The following is a 17500-nucleotide window of genomic DNA, read 5'->3' on the forward strand; positions in this document are numbered from 1 at the left end:
TTGCCAACTCAAGTGCTGTTGAAGCCAGAGGCGTTATTTTCTGAACCCAATCAGAAGCTAATGATTCGTAATAGCGCTACGTATGAGCTTTATTCGGAAAACTAAGACGTGAAAAACTATGAGGGTTACAGGAAGTGATAAGCGAACTTCCTTTTATGTATAATAAAAGCATTTTAGCAAAAGAACTCCACACACCATAGCAAGGTTTTAATTTCCGTCTTTTCTGCTGAGATCATTTTAAAAATTCACTGAAGTCAAGACAAACTCATGAACGAATTGTGCGGGAAAAATTATTCATGACTGAAGTATTACCGCTGTTATTTTGTTGTCTTTGTTCTCAGCTGATGTTATTGTTGTCAGAATAATATGTCTCTTATGAAGCCACAAGTAAAACATGGTGCTGGCAACGATTTTTTTTTAATGAGTCACCAACACGAGAGTTGGAGGGGAAAAAATATGGAAAAATTTCCTCATCCTCTATATTTTGGTCCAGAACTGTAGAGGGAATCTCCGGGGAATTTCAAATATAGATTTATGTATATATATCCTAGTTTTCCATTCGGCCTGGTCTGCGTGAAAGCATGGATAGTATTTTATTCCAAAGAAATATTCCATGAAATCTAGGGGAAATTTTCATCTTATTTCATTATAGGTTTCATTTTTGTTTAAATTGTCAGTTTGAGTATCTAGTTATAATAATAATAATAATAATAATAATAATAATAATAATAATAATAATAATAATAATAATGGTTAAGAACTGACAGTCATATGAAAGATTGATAAACAAATATGCATGTGTCAGATCATTCCTTTTTAGCATAAATTTCTCCTTAGTTAAGTAGTGTACGAATAATTATGAGGCAAAAGCTTTTGTTATTTTACTCATAAATGGTAACCATTTATAGGAACTGACTGCTTATATATATATATATATATATATATATATATATATATATATATATATATATATATATATATATATATATATATATAAATGTGTGTATATATATATGTATATGTGTTTGTGTGTGTTGTTTAATCAACATTGTGTGACATGGCTGTTTAGTCCAACTTCAAATTACTGTGAATGTCTACATTATTCTGATTACTCTGTTATCTAAGAATCCAACAGTCTTGGTTTTACTATTACCAAAGAGCATAATAATTTCCAATTAAGCTTCATTTCGTAGCTGAGCAAAACCAGAAAAACCTGGACATTCCCATTCCCTCGGTTTCTGCACCAGTAATAATAATAATAATAATAATAATAATAATAATAATAATAATAATCTCATCGTAATACCTTTACAATCCGCAGTGCCAACCTCACCGAGCAATCGTATTAACAGACGCGGGTTTAATGCGGCCCGAGACATTTTCATTACCATTTGTGCCCTTGATTGCATGATTATTATGGTAATGGCTATAGTATTAACTCGCCAGTAATATCCATAATGTAGATATTAGCTGATAATAACTGGATAAAACTCCTCCCTTGATGGCTGCCTTATAACCCTGCGCTTATATTGGCGAGAGGTGCTGGCTGGCAATATTAGCGCCCTTGTTGCTTGCGCTGAAGTTCCTCTTGATTGCAGCCGCAAGGTGGTCTCTCTCTCTCTCTCTCTCTCTCTCTCTCTCTCTCTCTCTCTCTCTCTCTCTCTCTCGTCTGCATAAGTCTCTCTTTTCCTCCTTATTCGTTCTTTCGTTTGTGATGCAAGATAACAATAAGATTATTTTTAAAACCAAACTTGAATTTCTCTCTCTCTCTCTCTCTCTCTCTCTCTCTCTCTCTCTCTCTCAAGCACAGGTTGTCAGTAGTAACAGATACCTTTTCTCTGCATGTGCTACAAACGCATGAAATCTCTCTCTCTCTCTCTCTCTCTCTCTCTCTCTCTCTCTCTCTCTCTCTCTCTCTCACACACACACAATTTGCCAGAAGCAAAAGATACCTTTGTCTTTGCATGTGCTACAAACGGGAAGCCTGTTCTCTCTCTCTCTCTCTCTCTCTCTCTCTCTCTCTCTCTCTCTCTCTCTCTCTCTCTCTCTCTCTCTCGTCTGCATAAGTCTCTCTTTTCCTCCTTATTCGTTCTTTCGTTTGTGATGCAAGATAACAATAAGATTATTTCTTAAAACCAAACTTGGAATTTCTCTCTCTCTCTCTCTCTCTCTCTCTCTCTCTCTCTCTCTCTCTCTCTCTCTCTCTCTCTCTCTCAAGCACAGCTTGTCAGTAGTAACAAATACCTTTCTCTCTGCATGTGCTACAAACGCGAAAATCTCTCTCTCTCTCTCTCTCTCTCTCTCTCTCTCTCTCTCTCTCTCTCTCTCACACACACACAATGTGCCAGAAGCAAAAGATACCTTTGTCTTTGCATGTGCTACAAACGGGAAGCCTGTTCTCTCTCTCTCTCTCTCTCTCTCTCTCTCTCTCTCTCTCTCTCTCTCTCTCTCTCTCTCTCTCACACACACACACACACAATTTGGCAGAAGTAACAGATATCAAAAATGGCTCCTTAATTCGCTGTGAAATATGGTTTGCCTTCCGCTCTCAGAAAATATTTTTTTTACTTCATTTTTTCAGTGTAATTTATCGCCTTTCGGCACCCCGTGACGGGAACCCATTATACTCCCGTAAACCTCTGGACAAACTCATAAAAAATAGGGGTCACGGCCTGATTGAGCCGAGGATTAATTAATAGATAGATTGGTGTGAGCTTATTATTATTATTATTATTATTATTATTATTATAACTAGATACTGTAACTGACAATTTAAACAAAAATGAAACCTATAATGAAATAAGATGAAAATTATTATTATTATTATTATTATTATTATTATTATTATTATTATTATTATTATTATTATTATTAACAAAAGTCTCATTATCGCGTGAGGTTGGAACAAGTGTTAGTGAATTATAATCGTAGCATTAATGTCAAGAGACAGTGTTGAAATAATTATAATAATGATAATAATAGTGGTAACAATAATAATTATAAGCATTCCCTCATATATCTAATGTAACATTATTATTATTATTATTATTATTATTATTATTATTATTATTATTATTAATTAACATATCAATATCACTTGAGGTTGAAAAAAAGTGTTAGTGAATTGTAATGATAGTATGAATGTCATGAGGAAGTGAATAATAATAATAATAATAATAATAATAATAATAATGATAGTAATAATAATAGGCGTCCATCCATTCAACACCCAGCTCAATCCAGGCACCGCAACAATTGATATCTTTGTGCAAACCATGAACAACAAAACATATTGCATATTTTGTCCATTGTGTGCAGATAAATGCTTGTAGAGTGAAGGCTGCCATGGCTTGTGTTTGTGTGCGTATGTGTGTGTGTGTGTGAGCGAAGGGAGAGAGACAAGGGCGTACACGCCACCGCACACGTAACTAATCAAAAGTCATTTCCATTTTTGTCGCGAGTTATAACGCGCTTTTATATATTACCTGGGTGCATCGCGTGTCGTTGGTTGGTTTATTTTTTGTATATTCACTTGACAATAATAATAATAATAATAATAATAATAATAATAATAAATGTCCTTTATTTCAGCTCAGGGCCATTTACAGAGAGATAATGTAGACGCAGTACAGTACACAAAATTTAGAGACACGAAATTAAAAAGTAATTATAAAGAACGGTTACACCGAAGCATTACTGATAATAATAATAATAATAATAATAATAATAATAATAATAAATATAATTTATTTCAGTTCCGGATAATGTACAGATAAACAGTGTAGATACAATACAGTATACAAAATTTTAATGCACGAGATCAAAAGTAATTGTAATGAACCGTTGCTAATAATAATAATAATAATAATAATAATAATAATAATAATAATAATAATAGCATACAAAATATTTTCAGATAGAGATCATCTATATTAATACCCGATTCATTTACATGTAGAATTATTATTAATATTACTACAACCATTATTTTACAATTCTCTCCTCAGGTAGCATAGCGCTCACTAGCGGGCTCATAAGCGCACGCTAACACATGTGCGCACGCGCACACACGTAGCTTTAATGCTTGACAGCCCTTTTGAAACCAAGGGGATAAACGTTTTCCATTTTTGTGTTAAGTTGTGGCATTAGACTTCCCCCTCCCCCTCTTCCTCAGAACGCTATCCTCCTCCCCACCCCTCCTTTTCCACCAGCGAGTGGAAGTAATTTGTTGAAGGATCATAATAAGAATGGTGATGTCCGTGCGTCGCTTCACAAAACAGAGACGCATCCCAACGTGAATGACGCAACGACACACGTCGCCTGCGTTTTGTGAACGGCGAGAGTGTATACCATTTACCTGGGCGGGTTACAGCCCAGTGAAATTATATGGTGCACCTGTTAAAAATAGTCAGAGGGTGGGGGTCCTGGGGGACGACGGATCGAGATGGCGAGTACTGTGAAGGGGGTAGTAGGTGTATAGGCTTCTCTCTCTCTCTCTCTCTCTCTCTCTCTCTCTCTCTCTCTCCACGTCTTATCTTGATGGCGGTACAGATGACTGGGCTATGGTTTGGTCGGTTTGTGGCTAGACGTGTGCGTTTGTGTTTGTTTGTTTGTTCGTACGCGTTAACATCCATCCTTTTTTTGGACCTTTATCGCGCTTACCGAAAGTAAATTGCGTTTATTATTTTGCGTAACGCAATTAGCTTTTGTGCTTTGCTGGTTGGTTAGTCCGTGCATGCGGGCGAAGCATTTTGATGGGGGGGGGTTTAGGGGAAGGGGAGCCAAGGCAGCAGCAGCCTTAAAGCTGGCTTCACTCCGGACGCCCCGTCCGTGTGTGTGTGTGTGTGTGTGTGTGTGTTTGTGTCCCGTCTGCCTCTATATCAGAGCGGCCGCTTAACGGAGGCGGTCGCCGTAGGAGGGTGGTCGGGGCGGGTGTGTGTGGCGGGTCGGGTGTGACAGTTGACAAGTCCTCACAGCAAGGGTCCGCCCCAACCCGCCCCGCGTCCTCCCGTCACCCACCTACACGCCCGCCCGCCGCCATGCCGCCCCTAGTATACTACCGTATATACCCCTTTCCGCCTTGCCAAAGGGCACTGCCGAGAGGTATAGAGACCAGGAGGAGGGGAGGGGAGGAGCGGGTTGGAACGTATAGGGAGAGAGGGAGGGAGGAAGGGGGTAATGGTTAGAGAACACTAATGTTTATCCTGGTGTGGGCGCCCATGAAGATAGTGAACAGGGGTGGTAGAGTTGCGGAAGGAAAGGTAATCTTGCCTACCATATGGCAGAGGCGATAGCTTCACCAGAATCACCATGTCCATGAGCTCTCTGCCTCGCTGCCAGACGTACGACCAAAATCAACTCCGCCCCACCATTGTCTGTGGTGGTGCTTTGATGTTAATTACTATGCATATAAGATTCATTTACATGTATGAATGTGTATGAGTCTTGCAATGTAACGTCAAGTATACATAAAGTATTCAATAACTCGAAGTATGCCGTATGACGTGTCTCCTAAATTTGGCAGCGATCTTGGAGTTTGGTCGAGATCAGTGTGAGCTCAGAGGTTAGACGTTGAAAGTGTGATGGTCTTCCTCTGAGCCGATAATTCTCGTGTGAAAATAGAATAAAATAGAAATTGTCGATCTGGATGTTATTACAGTTACGAAGTGTTAAATCAGTTGTGAGTATCAAGTGCGGGTGTGCCGTTGGAATTTATTGTGAGTTATTCGTGATTTAGCCCAGACGAAAAGTTCTTTACTGGGTTTGTGGGATTTGCAGACGTCAGATAAACCCAGTATTGGGGCAAATACTTGAAAATCATGGTCATATGTGACTATATTAATTGTGTTTTTTTTGTCTGTGTATATATATATATATATAATGAATATCTGGTGTATTTTATCAGTAATTGTAGTTTCTTGGCATTATAGGCGTAGCAGTGGCTAGGCCTATTCGCATTTTTTTTCAGATAGGTTACCCCGACTTGCTCTTAGGCTAAACTAATGTTGGACGTTTGCAAAAAATTTGTTCTTTTTGCCCGATAAAGAAACTTTAATTGTAAATTGTGCTTACGAAAAATCACGTGAGTTTGTTTTTCAATTGTTGAAATCTACTTTTGTGTGCATGATCATATTCTCCATTTTATCCAAGAAAGAGGTTCACATTAATGTGTATTTTTCACATTAATGTTTATTGGAGAGTTTCCAGGGGGATTTTCTTTAACAATTTACCCAATTTTAACTTTTATCGAAATCTTCTGTGCATGGCACATCAAATGTCCCTCCAAGGCTAGTGACCAGAATGATACTTAGAAACTAAAATAAAAAAAAATAGAAAGGGAATAATTGGCTCGCACCGTGTAGTTTAGAAGTTACCTTCTCTCTTCTGAAAGTGGTTTTGTGGTTGAATGGATTTGGTAAATTTAACGTAATGGGTAACATCACTGAATGTCAGAAAACTGCTGCGAAAACCGGAGTGTACAGTCCGTAGGCTTTGGGGTTCATTTCTATCCTAGATCAAGCGAACAGGCAAATTGCTGTGGACGTCATTTTCTCATGCCTGTGAAGTCTACTATATTTGGCTCCTTACCACCAAAGGCGCCCCGCAGGACACAGGCCTGCAGATCTTTTTGTCATTTATACATTTTCTGTTATATTTTTTTTGCATCTAGGCATAATTTCATTTTTATGCTGGCCCTGTGTTTGCCTTCTCTGTTTGCTTGTAGAATTTGTTTGACAGGCCTAGGCTACGTCTGCCTTTTCTCTATGCTTGTAGAATTTGTATTAGAATGATTGCTCTAGCCTACCGTTTGACAAAAGTTAAATTTTTTTTTTTTTTTTTATAAGTAGACGCTGACGAAACGGCAACCAAATGACTTTGTCTAGCCCAGAAGTAAAAAAAAAAAATAAGAGAGAATAGGCCCCAAAGAACATATTTTTGTAAGAAAATTGTCTTGCCCTTCAAGAAGCTTTAGTTCCACCTTTTCAGTTAAGGAAAACAATAGCACGAGGAGAATTCCAAAACCTCGTAGAATCCGAAGGGAAGAATCAGTCATAGAATCCTCTATTCTGTTCTTTGTCTCCCTTTAAAGTGTAATGAGATAATGAGCGCGAGTGAGTGATAATTGGAGTAGCAGATGGGGTTTCACTTGGCGTTGTCAACTGGATAAATAATGGCCCGTTAATGGAAGGTTGGAAAGGGTAGATGTGGGAAGGCTATTTTGAATGTACACTATGTGGAAATTATGCTTGCTGTTGATAATGAGAGGCCGTTTAGTACAGGGCGTTAGGCCTATGACCTATGAGGATGATGAGCTAGAAACGATGTTTTTCTTAATAGTAAAGAACATAGTTTTAGCTCGTCATCCAAATACGCCTTAGGCCTATTATTATTATTAATATATATATATATATATATATATATATATATATATATATATATATATATATATATTATTATTAATATTATCATTATTATGTTAACGCGAAATAATTCACCTATTGTTTTATTGTCGAGTCTGACGTAAACGTGCTTCGTGTGAATTATCTGAATATTTACCTCGGAAAAGTCTCTCTCTCTCTCTCTCTCTCTCTCTCTCTCTCTCTCTCTCTCTCTCTCTCTCTCTCACCTACCTGGCTGTGACGTGAAGGCTAAAGTCGTACACGCGTTTCAATATAGGATTCTTCCAGGGATAATCTTCTTAACAGCTGGGGTGAAGACTAAGACCTAATTGCGTTATGGTAAGTAGGGATATTTGTAGTCTTTGCTAAGGATTCTCTCTCTCTCTCTCTCTCTCTCTCTCTCTCTCTCTCTCTCTCTCTCTCTCTCATGTATTTTAAAGGAGGAAATGGAAAACATATTTTATTTTATTAAAATAGGTCTTTTATTCTCTCTTTGTCTTTTCTCTCTCTCTCTCTCTCTCTCTCTCTCTCTCTCTCTCTCTCTCTCTCTCTTGCAGAGGGAAAATATGGAAAATAAATACTTTATTAAAATAGGTAGTTATTGAATCAGGGTATTTATTTCGCCTGGGTGGAACTATATACATTCATATTTGATAATAGCATGATTGCTTATACTCTGTTTAGTGAATGTCACTGTGTCAGTGCATGTTTACCTTTTTCATCTTCACGTAAAAGAGTGATCTCTTTTATTGTTTCAAAGAATCGTTGCATGTCTTAGTGCGCTCTCAAATGTTTGATAATATATTAATATCGGTAAATATTTATTTACAAAATCCTGCCTTCTGTTTGATTTCTCTCTTTCACCGACTTAGGCTGATGATTTTGAGTTATAAGTTATACGTTCTTTTGGTTTCATCGATCGAGTTTCTATGGATGTATTATTGTTTTCGTAATGGGTATTTTAATTTAATATTTTGGTTATTAATATTTTGGGGGACAAATTATTAAATTATTTTGGTTGCGTCACTGAATTTAACATGTATATTTTTTCTTGCATTTTTTACTAGTGTGTGTGTGTGTGTGTATGAGTTTTAAAGAATGGATTTATACTTATGATTCGGCAGTAGAAATACGTTTGCCTTGTGTTTTCCTCCAAAAGGCTTAAGGTCTTTTTTTTTTAGTTTCATATATCTCTTGTCTATATATATATATATATATATATATATATATATATATATATATATATATATATATATATGTATATATATATATACAGTATATATATGTATATATATATTTCTTTTCCTGTAATACTACAGTATAATATGAATATAAGAACGCCCATAAAACACTATTTTATGGGCCTTCTTATATTCATATATATATATATATATATATATATATATATATATATATATATATATATATATATATATATATATATATATATATACACACACTAATATAGGCTACATGTATATATACATTGTGTGTTTAGGTATGTATGTCATATACATAATAGGCCTACAGTACTTGTGTATTTAAAAAGTAGTAGTATTGAAGGTGGGAGTGAACTTTTAATTAATGTTTCTGTTATTCTTGATATTTTCAGTCGAATTTTAAATATAGCAGTGACAGGTGCCTTTAATCCGTTGATTCACATTTTTTTTTCTGGCAAGGCAGTTTCCTGCTATTTACTATCTTCCTGCCCCTCCCAATAACAGTCCGTTAATTGAACTGGCGATAAGTTTTTCCCCGCAAAACTGTGTTGCGTCTTCCAGGCGAAATTTATTGCATGACATCTTTAGTGGAGGCCCCGATTCCATTTTGTGTTACGTCATCGCGATAAAAGTGGCCCGGGTGGAGGGGAGGGGCTGGGAGGGAAGAGGGGGAGGTTGATGGGGGAGTAAAGGAGATTGCCATCGTGGCCCTTTGCCAAAGGAGACGTCTCAAAGGATTTCGGGGGTGAAGGATGTGTGTTTGTGTCCCCTCTCCAGATTTATTATTGTCATTATGATTATTATCACTTCAGTCGCTTTTATGTTTTTTATCGCTAGTGTTCTTCATTAAAGTGATCTAGATTTGTATGTATTGTGCCACTTTCTTCTCTTATTTCTTTTTCTCCAAACATTACAAAATCAAAACAATGAACGTAATGGTTTGTTTAAGCGCTTTTATGTCACGCGATATCATGACATGAAATAATCCAAATAGACTGTGATTATATATATATATATATATATATATATATATATATATATATATATATATATATATATATATATATATATATGTGTATGTGTGTGTGTGTGTGTGTGTGTGTGTATGTATGTATGTATGTATGTATATGTGTTTATGCATATAGCCTGTGTGTGTGTGAACTTTTTGTCTTTGTATACGAGTATAAGTAGTGTGGATGTGTTGGTGTAATCAAATAGTTTAGCATATAGGACAATATTGTTGCTTAATATATTCGTTTTGAACTACAACAATATAGCTTATATCCGTCTGTCTATCTACCTATCGATCTATCTATATGTATGTGTATGCATGCACGCATGAATTGCATCCACGGACACAAACCAGTACCCGATCCCCTGACGGGTATGAAGGGAGAGGGAGTGTGACAAGCTTAATGCTGCTTCAAGATAGAAGTGTCACAACACCAACTCTAGATGCTTGTGTTTGCCTTGGGGGGCACGTTCGAGTGTTGTTTACTTTGTTTGTGTCTGTTTGTGTTTCTTGTGATCCGTATTGTTTATTTTTTTTTTATTTTTTTTTTTTTTTTGGCAATATCAAACAAGTTGTGGTTTTTGTTTTCAGTTTTGTGCGAAGTGATGCGTGCATGTTTGTGTCGTTTGTGAAGAAATTTCAAGGTTTTGTTTATAGAATGGCGGTAATCGTAGTGCTCTTCGTTGTTGCTGAGTAAACTTGAAAAATTCAAGGGCGTTGCTTTTGTTTGTTTATTTACTTGTTTATTTTAGTTTTCGTCTGTGGCTGTGTTTAGCTACATGTTTTTTTTTTTCCTTTGCAGATATAACTGGATATTTCTACTAGTCTTTCTCTTCTTATTGCTGTTCTTTCATTGTCGTGTATTTTTGGTACGGTGCCTTAGTTTTTTTTTTTTTCTACAATTCAGCCTGTGCATGCTTTAATTTTTCTTATCTTTGGTTATTCCTCCAAACTTTTTTTTTTTTGGGGGTGGTGGTTTGGCCTGTCCTTTGTTTTTGTTGTGACGTAAATCTTCAGTTGTAACGTTTTAATATTTTTTTTTCATTTTTTTCTTTTCTGTGAAGTCCTAGTTTTATTTCTTTTGTGATGCATTCTTTTGGCCGACTTCATTTATAAATTTCTTTTACCGGCTTTGATTTTGCCTGAATGCAAATCTTGCCCATTCCTGATGGTCGCCTTTGATTATCTTCGCTATTCCTTCGTCTATCATCTTTTTTACGTCTCTCCTTCACCTTTTCCTTCGCCCGTCTTGTTGTTTCCCTCCCTCGCCCGTGGCCGTAATCCCGTAATTACAAAGTACGCGGAATTAACCCTTGTAAGATAATCAGCGGTAATCAAGATTAATTAAATGCCTCGTAAACCACGGAATTGGATCATTATAAAGCGGGCATCGGCTGTTATTCTTTTTTTTTTTTTTTTTTTTTTTTTTTTTTTTTTTAAATAAATAGCTCTTTAACTTCGCCCCATGCGACGGCAAGATTCGTCCCCCTCCCGTTTGGCACTCGAGCGTATTCTCGGTTGGGCCAGGTTTAAGTAGCCCTTGAGTGAGGGCCACAGGTCAGTCAGTGTGTTTGGATTTTTTTTTTCTCTTATGTCTTTGGAGTTAGAATTTTTTCTTTTTTGGGGGGCGGGTAGGGGAGTTGTTACTGACATGATAATTTTGTTGCTTCGTATCGGATGAAAACATCGTTTTGAGATTTTTTTTTTATCTTTTTCTGTTAACTGACCTCCTCTTTCTGTATTTCCCATTACCTTCTGTCACTTCTTTCGCATGGACGCCGTATTCTTTGGAAGCTTAAATTTCAAGCCAATGGACCCTGTGGGTTTGTTCCATATGAATAGGGTTCATCTTGAATAATAATAAAATTATTATTATTATTATTATTATAGCACTATTTACATAGAATATTTTTATTTTTGCTATTGTTTTGAATATTAAGGTAATATTGCTATATAACTATTTATGTTGTATTATAGCAATCGGAAGCTATTGCTTTCACTCATTTTATGCAGTTGTGTAATATCTATTTTGGCGTTTCCCATATGAGTGTTTGCACATAATTATTTCCTTTCTACAGTGAGTTTTTGTGATTTTTCCCATTGTTATTGTAATTATGTTTATTATCATCATTATCGTTGCGATTGGGTGAACAGGAAACTTCCTTGAACTTTTTACCGTCTCATATAGCCATCATCGTCATTGTTACGGTTACATTACTTTCAACAGGGATGCCCCCCGTGGAGGGGTAGTGCCGTCAGTGCGCCTCATGCGGTGCACTGTAGGCATTATTTAAGGTTCTTTATAGCGTCCCCTCGGCCCGTAGCTGCACCCCTTTCGTTCCCTTTACTGTACCTCCTATCCTATTCTCTTTCTTCCATCTTACTTTCCACCCTCTGCTAACAGTTGAATCGTAGCTCAGCTGCGAGCTTTTCCTCCTGTTACGCCTTTGAAACTTTTTACTGTCAATTTCCGTTTCAGCACTGAGTGACTTCATAGTTCCCAGTGCTTGGCCTTTGGCCTAAATTCTCTATTCAACTCAACTCAGCTCAACAGGGATGCCAACACAACCCTGGATTTCGTATATAGTCGATATTTATTATCTCTATCGGTGGCGGTTGTTGTGCGGTAGCAGGATTGCTAATAGTACGGTTATTGTTATTTCCTCGTTGCCGTCAAATTCACGATCATTTGGGGCCTCACTGAATAGTTAATGTATCTATTGGTATGCAAATGTGATTCCTACTTAGGGAATTACCTAGGAACTTGGAACCGTTGGAACGTGCTCCGGTTGAAGAGAAATCTTTCGAGGAAAAAAAATCGAGTCTGTTAATGATGTCTGTCAGTGAATGAGTTCTTTATAATGTGATAAACTGGCGTAAAGTGAATAATACTCCTGTGGTGTTTTTCTCTTGTTTTTCCTTTCATTTTTCTAGACAAGGGTTTCTCTGGGTAATTTGTGAGCGTGAATTAGGCTACTATGCAAACCTGCAGGTGTTTCATACGTATTCGTGCAAATCTGTATATTTTTCAGAGGTATCCATGCAAGTGTCTGTACGTAGAGAAAGTTAAAAACTATTGTTAGAAATTGCAATATTTTCTTGGTAGCCTACACTGAAGCCTTGTCATTCGTATTACAAATGTTGTTGGTGATAGAAGACAGATTATGATTGTAGATGTTACTACTATGATGGGATAGGTGAAAAGATTTTACGTTAAAGTAAAAGACAGGAGTATAGATACCTTGTGTTAGAATCTGAGATTTTCATTTCTTGAGAACCGAATTATTACGTTTGATCTTCCTGTCAATGTTCATCCATGTAAAGACACCGTTTTCTTAGTGCCTACATACTGCATGTACTTACTGTTTACTTAGAATTGTGAAGTACTGTAGTGGCCTATGTCTCTATGTTTAGGAATTCATGAAGCGTCTTGCATCAATCTTGAGATATAAAATTTAGTATAAAAATCTTATTATTTGTCTTAGTAACTCTTAATTTGGACCTGTTTTAGGTCTGTAGAACTCTTCATATCTTCATCCTAATCAGGAAGTTTGGATGTAACGTACAAAATAGTAAAAGAAAAGAAGTTTCGAACTTGCATTAAGAGAAAGAGAGATTCTCTTAAGGAACAAGCACAATGCATTGTTTGGGAGAAAGAGCATATCTCATCAAGAACTGGCTGGGTACATTGTGTGTGTGAGAGAGAGAGAGAGAGAGAGAGAGAGAGAGAGAGAGAGAGAAATATCCCTTGAACTGGCATGTTTCATTGTTAGAGAGAGAGAGAGAGAGAGAGAGAGCATTTCCTAAAGAACCAGCTTGTTACATTGTTATAAAGAAAGAAACTCAAAGAACTGGTAGGGTACATTGTCAAAGAGAGAGAGAGAGAGAGAGAGAATATCTCTCAGAAGTGCCACGGTACCTTGATAGAGAGAGAGAGAGAGAGAGAGAGAGAGAACATCTCTCGAGGCACCAAACCATTCACGGTGCATTGCGAATCCTGAACACCAGCAGCAGCAGCAGCAGCTGGGCAATGTTATAGTGCGACCCTCTCTTCCTCCCTCCCTCCCTCGTCCACCCGTTGCCAGTATTGGCGTCTTCGTATATAGTGACGATTGTTTGCCCTGCCGGTAGGCGTGTCATTGCAAGAATAACAACACTGGTCGTACTCGACTTGGCCTGGCCTCTCTCATCTGCCTTGGCGCAAGATGACGGAGCAAATGTTTGTGCAAGTTTTCCGAAGGGAATTGTAAACTTTGCTTATGCCCGTTGATTTGTTGTGTCAACCGAACGTGGATGGTGGCGAAAGGGTAGTGAGGGGGCGGAGGGACGGGGTGGGGGAGGGAGATAGGCGTCAGGTTGGTGTGGGAGGGGAGAGAGTGAGGGAGGCGAGAGGAGAACGGTGAATTGATAAGAACCGAGTTCTTTTTATTGGGGTTTATTTCTTCTGCTCGGCTTATAAAGTTTTTTATATTCACTGCATGAATTTTGTAATGCTATAAATCACGTTTGTCTTAATTTATTTCGTCTCGCAGCTTTATTTTTTTTTAATATAATGCTGAATTAACTTCGATAAATTACATTAATTGAAGAAGATTTGTGATAATTTAATTTCAGCTGAAAGAGAAAAATGCGAAATATGTAACTCTTAAGACTTATTGTATTTTTGTGTCTATGCAAACAGGTACGCACACACGCACGCGCACACATACGTGTGTGTGTATATATATATACATCCATACATATATATATACTCGTATATATACACATACATACACATACATACATACATACATAGGCCACATAATGTGTGTATGTAAATGTACTTAAGAAGCAATCATCATTTTAAGTTCGTCTTAAGAGAGAAAGGCAAAATATATCTCTAATGACGTTATTATATATATATATATATATATATATATATATATATATATATATATATATATATATATATATATATATATATATATATATATATATATATATATATATATATGCCCTACCATACGTCTTGGCAGTTCTAACCTTTGATTTGTTGCGTGGTGGAAGTGGTTCAGGTCCTTTGTACGTCTTCCCTTACAAGGTTTCACTCCCGGTCTGGACTGATGATCCCAGCTTTACAGAGCTCTTTTCCTCCTCCTTCGGTTTTCTTGCAAAGCGCTTTATGCACTGTATCTTTTAGAAGTTTTTTCTGTGATTTTTTGTACCATGGGAGGAAGGATTAGTTTTTTTAAGTTAAAGTATGTTTTATTCATTTCTGCAAACACACGCGGAAGTAGGCCTATATGTGTATCATAGCTGCCAGTTATCTTGAAGCTAACAGTCGGTTGTATTCTTATCTGCAAACTCATGCGAAGTAGGCCTATATGTGTATAATCACTGTCAGTTATCTTGAATTTAAATGCTACGAACGTTTTGTAAAATAGCTGGAATAATGAAGTCTATCGTAAATCGAGTTATTGTTTATTAAAAGCACTAATGATAATTCCCTCAAGATAGTTATGATACTTATGACATAAGAGAAAGTCGGTATCCTGCAGTGGAAGCCTGTGATACTCGGAAATAGAAATTAATCGTAGGTATTAGTCAGGATCAGAGCATTAATAGGCCTTGATTATAACCGAGGTTGGGAAGTGACTAGGTCTAAGCCGCAGTGTGGGGGCGGGGTCCAGAGTGCCTCTTATTTTTAGGCTTACTTTTCGTATTGCTCTGGAACCGTGAGATCTTTTTAACTAGTATCACAGGGCGTCTTAGGCCTATGGCCTCCGATGTTGAACAATACCCTGGGAAATGACATTCCCTGGCGTAGAAGTTTATGCTGACATTATCTAGAAATAAAATTAAAGAAGTCGCATCTCTTTAGCTGACGTAAGCAGATTTAATGTAAGCCTAGCAGGTTTTCAGACCTCATTTCTGACAAAAGATAGCCAGAATCATTAGGTCAGCCCCCAAACACAATCTCTCTCTCTCTCTCTCTCTCTCTCTCTCTCTCTCTCTCTCTCTCTCTCTCTCTCTCTCTCCAGGGTGCAGATCATGCACAGGATGGATCCATAGGTCCAGGCCTATTGGTACTTGCTAAGTTAAACACAGACCAATTACGAGTTGCGCTTTGGAAATTTCTCTCTCTCTCTCTCTCTCTCTCTCTCTCTCTCTCTCTCTCTCTCTCTCTCTCTCTATGCGTGCAAGACCGTAATGATGTTTGGGATACTTTGGTTGTTTTTCTGCTGGCGGGGAGAGCAGGGTACTATGTATAATACTATTGTTTCTTGCCTCGTAAGATTTTTAGTACCGAGATGATGGAATGAAGGAAAGACAGAAGAAAATATCAAGGGAAGGAGAGAGGAGAAAATATCAAGGAAGGAGACAGAGGGAATGGAAAGATGAAGCCGTATTTTTATGAAGAATGTTCGACCATCTGTCAGAATTTCTATGCAAGCTACGAGAACAATCATTTCTAATTAGAAATGTTTTGTTCCTGTTTTATAGTTATTCAGGATAACAGTCTTATTAATGTACATTTATCTTGAATTATTGCCCGTAATTTTTTCAGTTATTAATTTCCTGCTCAGCTCAATTTGATACCAGTTGGTTGAATGTTCGTTGCATGTAGACCAGTAGTATTAATTAGCCTTTAATGGGTTATTGTTTATTAGAAAACATACGTCCTAAATAGTCCACTGTATTTACACCACGAATCCTTCTACGGTTGTGTTTATTTATAAAAAAAAGAATAGTTTCTCAGTGGTTCAATGTATTTACACCAAAGAACCCTTTTAACGGTGCATCGGTAACCGACCCTAACTGACACCCAATGTGCTTGCAATGTTCACTAGTTTTGAAAGTCTGTATTGCCACTGCATGCGGTTTTAATTGTTCATTATTAAATCTATACGGACCCCCAAATTTCCTGTAACTGTTTCATAAGTTTCCCCGAGGTAAATTGACGGCAACGAGCCTTCAATTATTGTTCATTAGCGTTTAAATTTAGATTGACGCTCGCTTGCTTCAGTTGTTCGGTCGCTACGAGACCGTGGGGGATGACGTCAGGTCTCGTCTCTCTCTCTCTCTCTCTCTCTCTCTCTCTCTCTCTCTCTCTCTCTCTCTCTCTCTCTCTCTCTCACAAACTTTTCAAGCCTCTCTCCCCAGTTCTAAGCTGCCATATAATTTTCAGGACTCGCTCTCCTTAATTTTACACGGCCATATAATATACAAGTCTCTCTCTCTCTCTCTCTCTCTCTCTCTCTCTCTCTCTCTCTCTCCACAAGCTTTTCAAGCCTCTCACCCCAGTTCTAAGCTGCCATATAATTTTCAAGACGTCTCTCTCCTCAATTCTACACGGCCATATAATACACAACTCTCTCTCTCTCTCTCTCTCTCTCTCTCTCTCTCTCTCTCTCTCTCTCTCTCTCTCTCTCTCTCTCTCTCTCTCGCTTTGTAGTCCGAATTGATGTAGGATCATTTTCATAGTTTTTCCTCTTTTAAGTAAGTTATCTTCACTGTCCAGAGGCATTCGTCCGACTGTGATTCTTCGTAGTTTTGGAATAATGAATGACGTCAGGTCACTTTCATGTTTGACTTTCCTTCATTTATGAAAGCTTATTTAACGTCAGACCAGCTTTGCATTTTAATTCATTCGCCCCAAAGCCCGATCCAGACCAGTTATACATACCGATGCCCATTCATTTTCGACCCGCGGATTAGTACGATATATGCTTTAAATTGTGCATCGGCTTTTACAGGCCATAATGATGCCATTTTGTTTTTTTTTTTATTATTCAGCCGCTTTCAAAACCAGCTTGAAACCAGACAAGCTTTTGTTTTTTAAAGCTTTTATTAATGTTTTAATGTGGGGTAAAGCCAGATAGGTTCCC

The 17500-nt window shown here is 37.4% G+C and overlaps 1 protein-coding gene across 2 annotated transcripts in view; it reads left to right on the top strand.

Moving 5' to 3' along the window:
- The window catches only part of LOC136845268 (genetic suppressor element 1-like), a 641960-nt gene that overhangs the window by 213388 nt on the left and 411072 nt on the right, over positions 1–17500 (top strand). The window contains exon 1 of one of the 2 annotated variants that reach the window (XM_067115411.1): positions 5543–5680. The exons of the other annotated variant lie outside the window; for it this stretch is intronic. The gene's annotated coding sequence lies outside the window, so the exon portion shown is untranslated. Of the gene's footprint in view, positions 1–5542; positions 5681–17500 lie in introns of those variants that run through there. 2 annotated transcript variants of the gene reach the window in all.

This window comes from Macrobrachium rosenbergii, chromosome 13 (genome assembly GCF_040412425.1).
Source record: "Macrobrachium rosenbergii isolate ZJJX-2024 chromosome 13, ASM4041242v1, whole genome shotgun sequence".
Taxonomy (NCBI): Eukaryota; Metazoa; Arthropoda; class Malacostraca; order Decapoda; family Palaemonidae; genus Macrobrachium; species Macrobrachium rosenbergii.